This window comes from Tenrec ecaudatus, chromosome 6, assembly GCF_050624435.1.
Source record: "Tenrec ecaudatus isolate mTenEca1 chromosome 6, mTenEca1.hap1, whole genome shotgun sequence".
NCBI lineage: Eukaryota > Metazoa > Chordata > Mammalia > Afrosoricida > Tenrecidae > Tenrec > Tenrec ecaudatus.
Window position 1 is genome coordinate 132,329,801 of NC_134535.1, and position 14,921 is coordinate 132,344,721.

The window sequence follows — 14,921 nt, forward strand, 5'->3', positions numbered from 1 at the left end:
AGGTGGGGAGTGTGGAGTGGAGGACCAAAGCCAATCTGTAAGCAATTGGACATACTTACAGGTTTGTGGGGAGAAGATGGGCCAGTAAAGTGTAGCACCAATGAAACATACAGCTTTCCTGTGGTTCTTTAATGCTCTCCCCCCCACTATCATAACCCTAATTCTACCTTACAAATCTAGCTAGACCAGAGCACGTACATGGGTACAGATAAGAGTTGGAAACATAGGGAATATAGGACAGATAATTGAGAGTAGCCATACCAGGAGGAGAAAAGGAAGGTAGGGGGATAAAGGGGGAAGTGATCACAATGATCTACCTATAACCCACTCCCAGGGGGATGTACAACAGACAAGGGGGTGGGGGGAGACACTGGACAGTGCAGGACATGAATAATGATTTGTAAATTATCAAGGGTTCATGAGGGAGGTAGGGAAGGGGAGGGAGGGGAAAATGAGGAGCTGAAACCAAGGGCTCAAGTAGAAAATGCTTTGAAAACGATGATGGCAACAGGTACAAATGTACTGGAGACAATGGATGTATGTGTATGGATTGTGATAAGAGTTGTATGAGCCCCCAATAAAATGATTTAAAAAAAAAAAACAACTTCCAAAGCTTCCATGAAGACTACCGCTACGTGGAAGTCACAGTGGACTGTGGGCCTTATACTTTCTCCTCTCTCGATGTCTGGCCTGTTTTATTTCGTGCCAGCCTCGGTAAGACTGCTTTACAACAGGTTGCCTTTTCAGGGATTTACTAGGTGGCAATGGGTACTTTTGTTCGGGTGGGGTGGGGGAAGTGCATCTCAGCAGGGCGCCGGCCCCCTCCGACGTGCAGAAGCCAGCCGTTCTCCAGAGCGGCCACGTGGCGGCGAGCGGGGTTCAGAGAAGGGGTTTCCCGGGCTTGGCAACACTGCAGCCATGCTAAGGGGTCTAGACTGAGGAACCCAAGACATGGCAGGGTGGGTGAGAAAGGTGGGCTCCCTCGAGATGCCGGACCCGGTGCCCGTTGGCACGTCCACTCAGGGCATCAAGCTACGTGTCAAAAGAGTTCTAGAACAAACGACAAGGCGGGCCTGGGTGGGGCTGGGGGTGGGGTGGGGCTAGGGCAGGAGAGAAACGCTGGGGGATATGTGGGGGTGTGGGGTTGGACTCCGGCCGATCAGGGGTGTGGGTCGGAGGGAGGCCGTTGGGAGACTGGAAGAAGTCGCTGGGACGCGGATTCCTTCCCCAAGGAAAGATTCTCTTCGTCCCTCTGAGCTCCCTTGGGTGCGTCCAGCCAAGAAGCAGAAGGGTGCTGCTAATCTAGCCCGAGGGGTGAATTGCTAAGTAGCCCCTAAATCCCGCAGGCTGACACCCGGAGCAACGTGGCCAGGGGTCAGGAGAGACAAAGATGTCACGGGGCGCAGCAGAGCGACCCTGGCGCCCGCTCCCGAGGAGCTGGGCCTTTAAGGCCCGGCCCCGCAGCCCGGGAACAAAGGCCGGGAATGTGGGCGGGACCCGCGATCCGAGCCGCCCGGCGCGTGAGTCATTCCCACGGGCTCGGGCTCACGCCCGCCCCGCCCCGTCCCGCCCCGCCCCTAGGCCAGGCCCGCCCCCTCGCCCCCCCCTCCCCCGTTGACCTCTGGAGGCCGCCCGCGGGCGCCCGCTGCAGCCTGCCTGCCGGGCCTTTGGGCGGGCGCTTCCCCTCCCCCTCCCCGCGGGCCCACCCCCCCCTGCTGGCATCTGGGGCCTCCGAATGGAGGGGCTGGGGGGCCAGCGTTCCTGGTTTCTGGGTCAGCTCTGCCTCTGGGCTGGGGACTTTGGGCCTCAGTTTCCACATCTGTAAAAGGGGAGGGAGCTATGGAAAGAATGGATGAGACCACCTTCCTTCCCGAAGGTCATCGGATGACTAGCCGGTTTCCGTGGCTTGTGTGTGCGTCGTTTTCCGTCATTCTGAATATCTGTCTCCATGGCCCCGTCTCTCAGTATCCTTAGTATGTTTTATTCGTTCCCACTCCGTTGTTTTGTTTTTAAATCATTTTCTCGGGGGCTCTTACAACTCTTACAACATTCCATGCACCCGTTGGGTCACAGCACATTTGTACCTATGTTGCCATCATTCTTTGCGAAACATTTTCTTTCTACTTGAGCCCTCCTTGTTCCCTCCCACCCTGCCCGCTCCGTTTTACTCAGGCCGAACCAGACTGGCCCTTCGCCCTGGATTCCCCAAGGCTTAATCAAATGTGGGAAGGGCAGTCCCTCAAGATGCTGCCCATCGGTGACCTTGGAATACCAGACAGGGGATTCTGGGTGAAATGGGGTTGGAGCAGGGGCGGGTGGGATGGAAGTGGAGCCGGTGAAATCAAACAGGGGAGGGCTGGCCAAGGGAGGAGGGGGTTTCCCAGCCTACCCTGCTCCTAGGCCTGCCCGGGCAGTCATTGCCCTCCCTGTACCAGCTCCCACTTCCCAGGCACCCACACTGTCCAGCCACGTCCCAGCTCCCCGGACTGCTGTGTTGCGTTCCTTGAAGTCTCAGTTCTACTGGACAATTACTTATCCCTTAATCCTAGTTGGCCTCTCTGTCCCTTAATCCTTGTTGGCCTCTCTGTCCATTTACGGAACCTAAATTGGGTAGGAAAAGAAAGCTCCTTTAAAGAGAACAAACAGCCCTCCTGATGGTACGGCCAGTGGAGACAAAACCCCAATAAACCTCACCGCCCCTTTCAGAAACGCAAGATAAGGCTGTTTTTCCAGAGGGCCATGGAAGCCACTGCCCTACCCTAAAGCCAAGGAATTCACCACTCCATCCTTTTAGGACCTGCAGCAACAGGAAACAGGTGCCCTGTGAGGAAGGGACAGACCTGGCTAAGAGGCTGAGAGGTAGGGATTTGTGCAGCCAGCGGGTATCCTGCAAGTATCCAGGACCCAGGTTCAAATCCTGCCTCCGATATAAGCTCGCTTCCCCTCCCAGAGCTCTTTTTCTGATCTGTAAGATGAAGGTTTAGAACAAGTCGTTTCTTGGGTCCCAGCACAGAGGGATCTAGGAGCAGGAAGCCCCCTGTCTGAAGTGGTGTGCCTGCGAGAAGCAGAGGTTGGGCAGTTATGGGGCAGGCCCAGTGAGTCACTTTGTCCCAGGCAACATGAGGGGAGGCCCGGGTGACCCTCAGATTAGTCATCCTGGCCAGCTCTGAGAAAGGCTATGTGGCAGCCTCCCTGTGTTCCAGCTCAAACCAAGGGCTCCAAGCAAAACCAGCCCCAGAGAAGCCGGGGCCTGTGGCTCCTCTGATGGTCTTAAAATGCCCAGCTGCCCAGGAAACCCTGGCTTCAGCCTGAGAAGGAGGTGGTAGTGAGTCTGGCCATAGAAGATGGATTTCCTATAAGGAGGAAAGGGCAGACTCCGCCCTAGGAAGAATAATCTGTTCGCAGGAATAGGTTTGGGTGCCCTGCTCTGCCTATTAGCTTTGAATTCGATGTCTAAGGGTGGGTTGCTGGAGTCAGAATTGATCCCTTGGCTGTGAGTTTGGTTTTGTTTGAAGATCCCTAAGGACCAGGACCAGGAAGTATTTCGTTCTTTTGTGCCTAAGGCCACCATGGGTCAGAACCTATTCGTTGGCAACTAACAACACAGGAGCTGCTGGTGAATAGTGGATTCCTCATAGGGCTGCTGACCTCAACATCAGCAGTTCAAAACCACCAGCTGCTCCATGGGGGAGAAAATGAGACATTGTAAAAGAGTTAGTCTTGGAAACCCACCGGGGCAGTTCTCTGTCCTACAGGGCTGCTATGAGTCAGAATGGGCTCAAAGGCAGCGAGTTTGTTTGTTTGTGTTTCAGACCCCTGTCCCTTGTCTGAACTAAGTTTGCAAGAAGCCCTGGCTGTCCACTGTGCACACAGGGGGCGTGAGCTCAGTTCATGGGACAGCAGATCAGTTCCCACTGACAGTGCACATTCCCTAGGCCTTGCACAAGATCAAACACGTGACACGACACATCTTCTCTAGCCTTACAACCACCCTTGGAGGAAGGCGCTGTGTCTGCCCAGTTAACAAGTGGACTCAGAGAGTCTGAGTAACTCGCCCAAGATTGCACAGCACAGTTTGCCTCCCAGGTCCCTATGTGCCCTGGTCCAGCATTGTCACCCTGCTCGACAGCTTCTCAGAAGACATGAGTTCCTGCCTCCAAATAGTTCCGGATCTCAGCAAATACACGTGGCTCAAGACTGAAACAGACAATGACATAAGACTACAAAGACAAGCGAGTTACATTTGCCCATCATGACTATGATACCGCTCCCTGAGACTGAGTTGACTTTTGTCTTCCTGACTCTTCCATGGGCTGAGTCCCCCACAGTCTGCCGTGGCAGAGAGGACATGGGCTCGGCTGGGATTAGTAGGGGACCCAGTGGATCGGAGAGTGTGGTTAGAAAAGAGACCGTCCCTTGTGAATTTGGAACCACATGAATGTTGGAATTATTTAAGACAACAAAAACCTGGGGCAGGGGTGGGTGGGGGAGGAAAAGGCTCACCGAGTGATAGGTTAAAGTAAAGGAGAAGTTATAACTCCATCTGACCAGGTTTTAGCTTCTTTATCTGTGAAATGGGAGTAATAGCTGCCCTGGCGAGCACAAAAAGCTACTTAAAAGATCACGAGCTTTGATCACTGGGAAGAGCAGAGAGAAGTCTCTCCCACTCAGGATTACATTACACTCCCACCTGGGGACCCAGAGGCATTTGAAGTAATGTATGTTCTGATTCCGCACAGGTACCAATTGTCTCCGCAGGAACACTCAGGGCCCTTGAAATACTGCCACCTAGTCCCCATCTCTCTCTTTTGCTTCTGTGCCTCCCCTTCTTTAAGCTCCCTCAAACCCACCTCTCAGGGAAGAAACTGTTCAGAATAGCCAGTCGAAATTGGGTCTCCAAAGTCTCTGCCCTTCCCTACAAGGCAGTCCAGACCCTCTCATCTGGGCCTCAGCTGCCTCTCTAGCCTGGTAGCCAGCTCCCCCTTGCACCTGGGGACAGGGCCGAGCTAACCATTACTAATTACATCTGCTCCGCCCAGCACGGCGCACAGTGCTTGCTGTTCAGAAGCACAGGGCTAAACCAGATTACTCACTGTTCCCTCAGTCCACCCTGCCCTTCCTGCTCTGCTCAGGACTAAAGGTTTCTCCTACCCATAATTCTCTGGGGGATCCCTCCCTCCTGCCCACCCAGACCCCCTCCTCCAGTGTGTTTCACGCAGGTCCAGTGCAAATGCTGATCCATGGGCTTTGCTGACTTGGGCTTTGTTTAGACCTTTTGTAGATGGCTCATTCTGTTGCCTCCATTGGGGTCCTAGGCCTCATGGACTCTACCTACCACAATCCCCTGGGTTTGGCTCAATGCCTTTCTTGTTCACAGTAGGTGCACAAGAGAAGTGAATTTTTTATGTGAGCGTGTTTACACACTATATCATCTCTCTCTGGAGCATTGCGGTTTCAAAAGTGGTGGGGGAAAGAGGGGAGTTTTTTTTTTTAACATTTTATTAGGGGCTCATACAACTCTTATCACAATCCATACATATACATACATCAATTGTATAAAGCACTGTACATTCTTTGCCCTAATCATTTTCAAAGCATTTGCTCTCCACTTAAGCCCTTTGCATCAGGTCCTCTTTTTTCCCCTCCCTCCCCGCTCCCCCTTCCCTCAAAATTATTATTTTGTCATAACTTGCCCTATCTGGTGTCTCCCTTCACCCCCTTTTCTGTTGTCCATCTCCCAGGGAGGAGGTCACATGTAGATCCTCGTAATCGGTTCCCCCTTTCCAACCCACCCACCCTCTCTACTCTCGCAGTATCGCCCCTCACACTCCTGGTCCTGAAAGTATCATCCACCTTGCATTCCCTGTGCCTCTAGCTCCTATCTGCACCAGTGTACATCCTCTGCTCTATCCAGGCTTGCAAGGTAGAATTCGGATCATGGTAGTTTGAGGGGGAGGAAGCATTTATGAACTGGGGGAAGAGGGGATTTTTAAGAGTGTACTTTCAGGCCCTTTGGCTCCTGGGTGGTGGGGTGTCTGGACAATAAATCTTTGTCTTCAAAAATAAACACCCTCAAAACTATGGAAAGTTCATAGACATTAACAAAGATGTGGGTGCTCAAGACCAGAATCCTGGGGAACACCAAGGTCAATTAACATAAAGTTGTTCACAAAGACAATGTTTTTACTTCTTACTTTGATAAATCATGATTAGGGTCTTAGAAGCTGGTGAGCAGCCATCTAAAGTACATCTATTGGCCTCTTCCTGTCTGGAGAAGGGAAGCGTTATGGAAATGGAAAGAAACATGGAAACAACTGAATAGATTAATGAACCAAGCAAGCATCAGTCACTGTAACCCTGAGGGCAGAGGAAATAGATGGTGGCCCGCCACCACAGCAGCCAAATGCTCTAAAAGGCGTGACCACACTGGAGTGTTCTGGATCCAGACGGAGAAAGGTGAGGAACAGAACCCAAGCTCATGAAAAAGGTCAGGTTTCTTGGTTGGTTAGAGACCAAGAAGACTGTGGCTCTTAGCTGCCCTTCAGGTCTCGAACTGACCTCACCCCTGTGTTAGAATCTTCAACCATTTAAGATCAACAGGGCGGCATTGGCCCAAGGACACGGCGGGGGGGGGGGGGGGGGGGGGCGTTAGGAAGGAGGAATGGTAACTAACAGGAATCCTGGGAAGAGGTGGGATTAACTCACGGGTACATTAAAGGAACTGAACTGATGAGTCGAAACAAAATGTGTACAAGTTGTTGAGTGTAAAACTTATGATCTGCTCTCTAAACGCTCACCTAACTCACACACCCAAAAAAGTTAAATAAATCAATGTCCCTGGTCCAGGAAGAGCCCTTTCTCTACAGCATTTGTCTTCAATCCAATCTTCCTGAGAGGAACCTCGGGGAGGGAATGACTCAGGCTGGACCGGCCTAGAAATCTTGGAGCCCTGGGCTCCGTCTCTGGAAGCTCCAGCCCTTGCCTCTGGCTGCAAACGGGTGCTCGCAGTTGAGCCCCTCCTCCAGGGCGAGGCCTCCTTCAGGAAGGAGTGCAATGTTTCCCGTCGCCCACTAGGGGTCCCCAGGAACCAGCTCATCAGGGTTAGTTCTGCGCTAAGTCCGACTGCAGGCTAGACCTCCCGGAGGGAGCTTCTGCAGAGTGGAGGAATTGACAGGGTTTCTCCCTAACAACAACAGACAAACAAACAAACTCACTGCCACCAGTTCATTCCAACTCCCAGAGACCCCACAAGACGGAGCAGAACTGCCTCTGTAATCTTTTCGGGAGCGGAGCCGAAAGTTTAGTCTTTCTCCTGAGGTGCAGCTGGTGGGTTTGAAGTGCTGACCCTGTGCTTAGCAACGCAAGGCATAAGGCGCCATGCCACTGGAGCTCTGCATTCAACGTGGAAATGGAGTGTTGGGGGGCGGCGGGGGGTGGGGTACGGGCAGGGCTAGTGTAGTGGCTGGCAGGAACCCCTGGGGCTGGTTTGCCTTTTCTTGGGGAGTGTTTTCCCCTGCGTGAATGAGGTCACTTCGAAGATGGATTTCCCTCAGGTGGCTAGTTAATCACGGAATTGCTGCACAGAAATTTGGGGTGAATTTATCTGCTCCCTCCCAACACCTACCCTAAACCTAAGTGCTTTCAGAATGAGTGCCTTGTTCCGGGGGCTCTGAGACCCATCAGGCATTTTTGCTTAGTTTTGGGGTTCTCAATGGCTTCCCCCAACTCCTAGGTAGCTCATCTCTGCTCACAGAAATCCTCCTCATGCCTCAAAGACCACAGATTGAAGTATCCTTAAGCAATCATCATCATGCTATTGCTGTCTGCCAGGCACAGCCCCAGAAAACCCAAGCCCCATTGCCACTGGGTTAAATAACAACTCACAGTGACCCATAGGACATAGTACAACTGCTCCAGTGGGTTTCCAGGGCTGCAATTCTGTGTGGCTGTGTCTTTCCCCCACAGAGCAGCTGGCAGGTTTGAACTCCCCATTTTCAGTTAGCAGCTGAGCACTTCATACATGTGCCCCCAGAGCTCCTCGGACCCCCTAAAAACTCCCTGCTGAGTTGATCCTGATTCACAGCGTGTAGGACAGGCTGCAATGGCCCCTGTGGGTCTCCAAGGCTGTACATCTTTCCGGGAGCAGAAAGCCACATCCTCTGCATTCCCCGTTTAAAAAAACCTCACTGTCATTGAGTTGATTCTGACTCATAAGGACCCTACAGGATGGGGTCAAACTGGCCCTGTGGGTTTCTGCGACTGTAACGCTTTAGAGGAGTAGAAAGCCTCATCTTTGTCCCGAGGAGTATCGAACTGCTGACCTTCTTTCTGGTTAACAACCCAACTCATAATCCTTGAGTAACCAGGGCTCATTGGAATCCCTATAAGCAGGCATGCTTCCATTTGACAAGTGAAGAAATGGAGACTAAGCAGGATCCATTCTCAGAGCCACTAGATACTAGAGAGTCCCAATGTTAAAATCCCAAACCCACGGTCTTTCTGCTACACCAGTGGTCCTCCAGGCAACAGCGTCCCTTGAGACCTTCATCAGCTCACCCTGAAGTCACTGTCATCAAGCCGATCCCCACCCTAGTGAGTGACCTTACGCGACAGGGGAGGTAGCTTTCCCAGACTACAACTCTACCCAGAAGACAAAGGCTCACCTGCCACCAGGGCTCCTTGAGAACTTGATAGAAATGCAAATTCTCAGGTTCCATTCCAGAAGCAATGAATCAGAAAATCTGTGGGTGGAGCCCAGCCATCAGTTTTAACAAGCCCGCCTGCCCGGTGATGCTAACGCAGGTGCCAGTCAATTTGGGGACCATGAGGACCATACCACTCGTTGTCACTGGGCTTTCAGACGGAGCCTCGGAGCTTTTGTCTGGTTCCAGTTTTCCAAACAGTAAAGCACATACGGCGTTGCAGCGAGTCATGTGGATTTTGTTTGTTTCCCAGTGAATACAGAAGTCATGTTTACCTTATGCGGCCGTCTCTTAAGCGGCAATAGCCTTATGAGAAAGTTGGACATTTAATGAGCACGATCAAAACATGACATGAAGTGAGCACATGCGGTTGGAAAGCTGCCTCAACAGACCTGCTTGACGGAAGGGTTTCCACGAAGGTCCCGTTCGTGCTTTCCTTAGAAAGCGCAGTGGCCAGGAAGCGCAACGAAATGAGCCTGACTTGAACCCGGGCAGAGCCCTGGGGTCGGGACCCTAACCATTCCGTCATCACCCACTGCGTGAGCCCCTCAAAGGCGGGGCGGAGTTTAAAGTAGTTATAGATCATATAGCTAGACTGCTCCGGAAAAATCGTAACTCAGTTAAGACGCATCCTCTGTGCCGGCAGCCCGCATTCTCCAGTCGCTCTGGTCCCCTCGGTGCCAGGGCTGCCCAGCTGTGTCGTATCACGTGTCAGCTTCCCAACACGTGGCGTGTCACGTGTCAGCTTCTGCAACATTTATTCCCAGATCTTATCCATCTGGTCCCTCAGGAGCACTTCTTGAGTCGACTTTGTGCTGGAGTCCAGAGAGGAAGCTTAAGCACAGGTTCGCGGAAGAGCCTTTCCAGAACTTGACCATCGAGCCACACAGCCACATTCCGCGTGATGGTGCCTATGAGTTTTGCACAGTCCCTCCAGATTCGACACGTCAAGAAGGCGAGGATCCTTCCCTTGGACTCAAGACAATTAGAATAAGAACCAAGGCGCCGTACCTACCATTTCTGTTTGGCTGCTGCCCAGGTGGGAAGACCTGGGAGCCGATCCTATCTGACACCCAGGTGGGAACTGGGAAGGTGGTGAATTTCTCATCCCGCCTCACCCTGCAGTCAGCCTGCCAGATGACTACTGTTCCTTTCAGTTCAACAAGCATGTTTTCAGCCCCTGTCATGTGCTAGGCATCTATGATAAACCAGCGATCTCTGCCTTCCCCAGACGTCCAGCCCTGTAATCCCTAAAATGACACGGCTTAGCAGCAGCGAAGTGTATCAAGGGAGATAAAAAAGACCTTCCATCTCACTCCAAACCAGATAAGCTTCCTGGGAGCAGGGCCTTTATCTGCCGTGTTCACTGGCATACCCCAGAGCCTGGCACAGAGCCCGGCATGCTGAATGAATGAATGACCAGTGAAGAAAAGCATATAACAGCCTGCAGAGTCCTTGAGAAGGGTCTTGACAGGCAGGGCCAACGTTAGCTGAGCTCCACAACCCTCTTCCACTCAAACCCTCCGTAGGTGACACTCACTATCTTATTGGGGTGTGATTGACTCTTGAGGCCCCTCAATACCTCACCATAGTGTGTGTGTGTGTGTGTATACCCCTGTGGTCAGCAGCGTTTGGGCCCTAGCCATAAGGAAGGAGCCTTGGTGGTGTAGGGGTTTTCAATTGGGCTGCTAGCCAGAAGGTCAGCAGTTAGAAACCACCAGCTGCTCCTTGGGAGAAAAATGAGGCTTTCTACTCCTGTCAAGAGTTACCACAGTCTCAGAAACCCACAGGGGCAGTTCTGCCCTGCCCTATAGGGTGGCTGTGAGTCAGAACCAACTAGATGGCTGTGAGTGAATGACAGACAGACAGACGAGGAAGGGATGTGCTATACTCACTGCAGGAAGCCCAGCTGGAGTTCCAGGAGCAGGTGAGGTCAAGACAGAGACGTTCTTGGGCCACGGAGACTCAAGGATCAAAGCCTAGGTGGGAAGTACGCTCAAGAGGCCCCTTTGAATGGCCTGCCAGCTCTGAGTCAGCTGTCCCCTGCCAACTTCAGCCAGTCCCAAGGGGCCTTCACCACGAACAGCCTGCCTGGATTGCCCTCGTCCCAGGAATCTCCCTTTCCTCTCCTCTCAGCCCAGCACATTCAGCCCAGATCCTCCCCCAGGATTTGAATGCCAGCTAGTGAGGAGGGAGACACATTGTCCCAGAGTCAACACCTACACTCTGAGTGGCTGCTATGGATGGTGGGCCAGGGCCTGGGGAAAACCAGCATGAATGAGCAGTGAATAGAAGGTGTTGCCCTTACAGCTAGGGGATCTGAATTGAACCTGATCTCCATCTCCTCCTTCCATGGTCTCAGGCAGGTCATACAACTCGTTTCTTCTCCATTTCCTCATTAGTAAAACAAGGGATGCCACCCCGTACCCCCTCTCCACAGCCATTGTGAGGCGCTGGTGTATATTCTAATGAGCACAAATGGAAGGGATGAGTCGGGACTAGCAAGACTCAGTAAAAACAATGCTGCACAAGTCCCAGGCCAGTTCTTCCCCAACTCCAAGTCCCAGGCCAGTTCTTCCCCAACTCCAAGTCCCAGGCCAGTTCTTCCCCAACTCCAAGTCCCAGGCCAGTTCTTCCCCAACTCCAAGTCCCAGGCCAGTTCTTCCCCAACTCCAGGTCCCAGGCCAGTTCGAACCCCAACCCTTGTCCACTTAGGAACACATTCAATGGCCCAGGCTCCACGGCCTCCCAAGGGCACGGCTTCGCTTTTCATAACCGCTTTATTAGACTCTGTCCCAAGCCCTGTCTAAGTGCTTTTCTGGCCTTATCTCCTTCACGGCACCTAGTCGCTCTAAGGAAAACCAGGGCGGGGGAGGTCACAGAGTAGGAGACGAAGGAGCCAGGATTTGAAAGCAAGTCTGGCTTGAGTCAGAGTGCAAATTCGGAGCTGCTGTGTTACTCTGCCCATGCTGGTTAGCTCTAGCTCTTTTGCCACCTTCTTGAAAGGTCGAATTCCTGGAGAAATGTTTCTTCCTGAGACTAGCACAGTGCCTGGCTGTCGTGCGTGCTCAGGAATGAAAGAATGCATGCATGCAGGCGTGCTTGCCCTTAGCCATTGGCCTAGAGCTAGGCTGGAAGCAGCCTTTTATACAGCACAGGGCAATGCCCCAGGGATCCAAAGCAGTTGCCAGGGTCAGTGCTGGGCGGTCACCTTCTTTCTAAAAATACAAAAAGTGTGTGGCCTTCAAGGCCACCAACTAGATATCCAGCTGCTCTCTGGGGTCAACCCCGTACAGCCCAATCCCGCCACCTGGCACCCGCTCTTTCTGGGCCTCCTGCCTGACAGTTGACCCCTGTCATTCCCGTGACTGTTTACTGGGAGACAAGGTCCAGCTTGGCAGTGGTGGGAACCCCTGAGCAGTCAGGTCCAGCCCAGCTTTGCTCAGGTTGAGCTGCGGGACAGCAGGATCACTGTAGACAGTATAAGCCTTTCCCCTCCTTAACCCAAATAAAGCAAGCTGCCCTCCTGTGCCCCCCATGGCTCAATTTTCAGCCAAACAATTGACAGATCTATAGGGTGAACCCATAGCGGTTACCCATGGGACTGTTAAGTGCGAGGTCAGCAGTTCGAAACCTCCATGGGCGATAGAGGAAGCTTTGTACTCGGGAGTAAAGAGCTACTGTCTCAGCAACCCCAGGGACAGTGCTGCCCCGTCCTACAGGGCCATTGTGAGCCGCAATGGACTTGATGGCCGGGAGTTTCCTGTCTGGTCTTACAGGGTGAACAGGAACACCAGGGGGCACACACTCCTGACAACAGTCAACCATTCGAGATCCGAAGGACAGTGTTTGCCCAGGAAGGTATAGGAATGGAGGAGGAAAGGAAACCAGAAACACAGGGAAGAAGTAAGATAAGTGCTGAGATGTGGGGTTCGCAATCAATGCTGTGAAACAAAATGCATATGGATTGTTGAATGGAAAACCTATTTGCTCTGTAAGCCTTCGCCCAGTTCATCAGAAATAGCTTGAAAAGATAAAGAAAGCAGGCCCTTCTTATTGCTGGGGCTCCATTTCCACAGCCACAAACTGTGAGCAGTAATCCCGCCAGCCCTACTTGGTCTTTGAGAGGGGCCCTGGCCTAGGGGAACCTACACTGGACTTCGAGTTAGGTCAAGACGGGGCTTTGCCCTTTAATGGCTGCATAACCTAGCACCTCATGGTATTCACCTGTCAAAAATGGGCACAGCTAAATTATAAAACAGTGTGATGGCAGTAACCTATTTTTAAATACATGTATATGCATAGATGATCCTGGCAGGAGATGGGCTAAAATATTAAATATTTTCTCTAGATGTTAGAATATCAGGTTTTTTAATCTCTAACATTTTTCAAGGTTAATTGCTTTTAAAATGAGTTGTATAGGGTGAAGGGAGTGGGAAGGGAGGGGAAAAAATGAAAAATGAGGACTGATTCCAAGAGCCCAAGTGGAAAACAAATGTTTTGAGAATGATGAAGGCAACGAATGTACAAATGTGCTTGACACAATTGACGTATGACATATTTGTACACAATGTGTATGAGCCCCCGATAAAATGATTCAAAAACAATGAGTTGTATATACATAATCACAGTCAGTTCTAGTGCTCCCTCCTCCCTCCAGCATTCATTGTTTGTTCCCTGAATCCCCTCACCCTCCCTATCTTACACACCCTCCACATCACCGATAAAACATTGCAGCAGTTATCTATCTACTCCTGTGCTTCACAAACTGGGAAGCCCAACAGAAACAATGATAAATTAATTACATGGCCAGGACAAACTACTACTACTAATAATATAAAGATAAAATTCTAATAATGTGTAAGAAAGAAAAGAATGCCATCAATATTTTAAAAGCCAGGGAAGGCATTTTTGTCAGGGAACAAGCAAGAAACACTTGAGCCTGGAACAAATTCAGGTCAAGAGGGAGGTCAATTGACCACGTATCAACTTCAATCCATCATAATCAAGTTTACACTGATCTCCGCCTGATGGTAAAGCTGTTCGAGTCCCTTGCCTGTGGCCAGAGGGGCATCTTTCCAGAGGCTATATCAGCCCAGAGACTCTGCAGATAGGTTTTGGGCTCCCACTGTCCTCCAGAGCCTTCTCCAAGTTGGGTGTGCACAGTTTAAGCTCTGACACTTTCCCCTTCGTTGTATTTGGAGTTTGTTATTGTCATCTTTGGATCACACAGGCTGGTGTGCTTCTCTGAGGTGGGCTTAGATGGCTGCTTGTTTGAATACAAGCACTTAAGACCCCAGACAGACACTATTCTGATTGATAGCCGGGCACCATCAGCTTTCTTCGTCACACTTTGCTGTAGCACTCGTATCTTCAGCGATCATTCCATGAAGGTGAGTATTGAGCAGGGCCATGTTATCAGAACTAACTGTTCTTGGACTGAGGCTAGAGTGAAGTGGGAGCCCAGAATCCATCTGCTTGTCCACGGTTTACTTTGACAAACACAGTGACAAAGACAAAACCCCATAAGAGCACCACCGGCATCACCACCAACAGCAACAAAGCAACCACCAAACAAATAAAAGGCAGAAAAACAGAAACCCAAAGAAACAAAAAAGAGAAATATTCTCAATCACCCTCCTGGGGTATATGGTGACTGTGTCGATAACATCAACATTTTCCCAAGGACACAGAATTCCAGACACTGTCGGCATGAGGAGTCTGTGGGAGTGCAGGTCCATCGTGAGGGGCAACCCTTGAGTCGTTGCCCAGCACAATTCAAATCTCCCAAGATTCCTGCCCAGCAGATTAAAGCCTGTCATGTCACTGCGAGGGGGCCATCGAGGTACTAAGTATATGGTGGTTCTGGGTCCCTTTCCACTGGACACCCACCAAGCCACGGGTTCCTCCCAAGGTCCAGTGGTCACCACTTCCACAGCCCTGGGGTGGCTCCTCTCTGCTTCCTCTCCCATCAGAGTACCCCAGTCCTCCTTCCAAGGGTGCAGGCAGCTTCAAGGCAGGGCTTAGCTCATCCAGCTAGGCCTTAATGTTGAGTCCCTCTGGGGTGACCCCTGGGGGATGCCATGCTGCCTGCAAGGTCAGCGTCCAAGGTCCTCAGATGCCCTTTCCTTTTGGTTCTCTGCACTTTTTTTCATCATTGAACAAACATGTGCTGTAAATTGAAGAAAAAAACCCCAAACCTTACAGCATCCACCACAT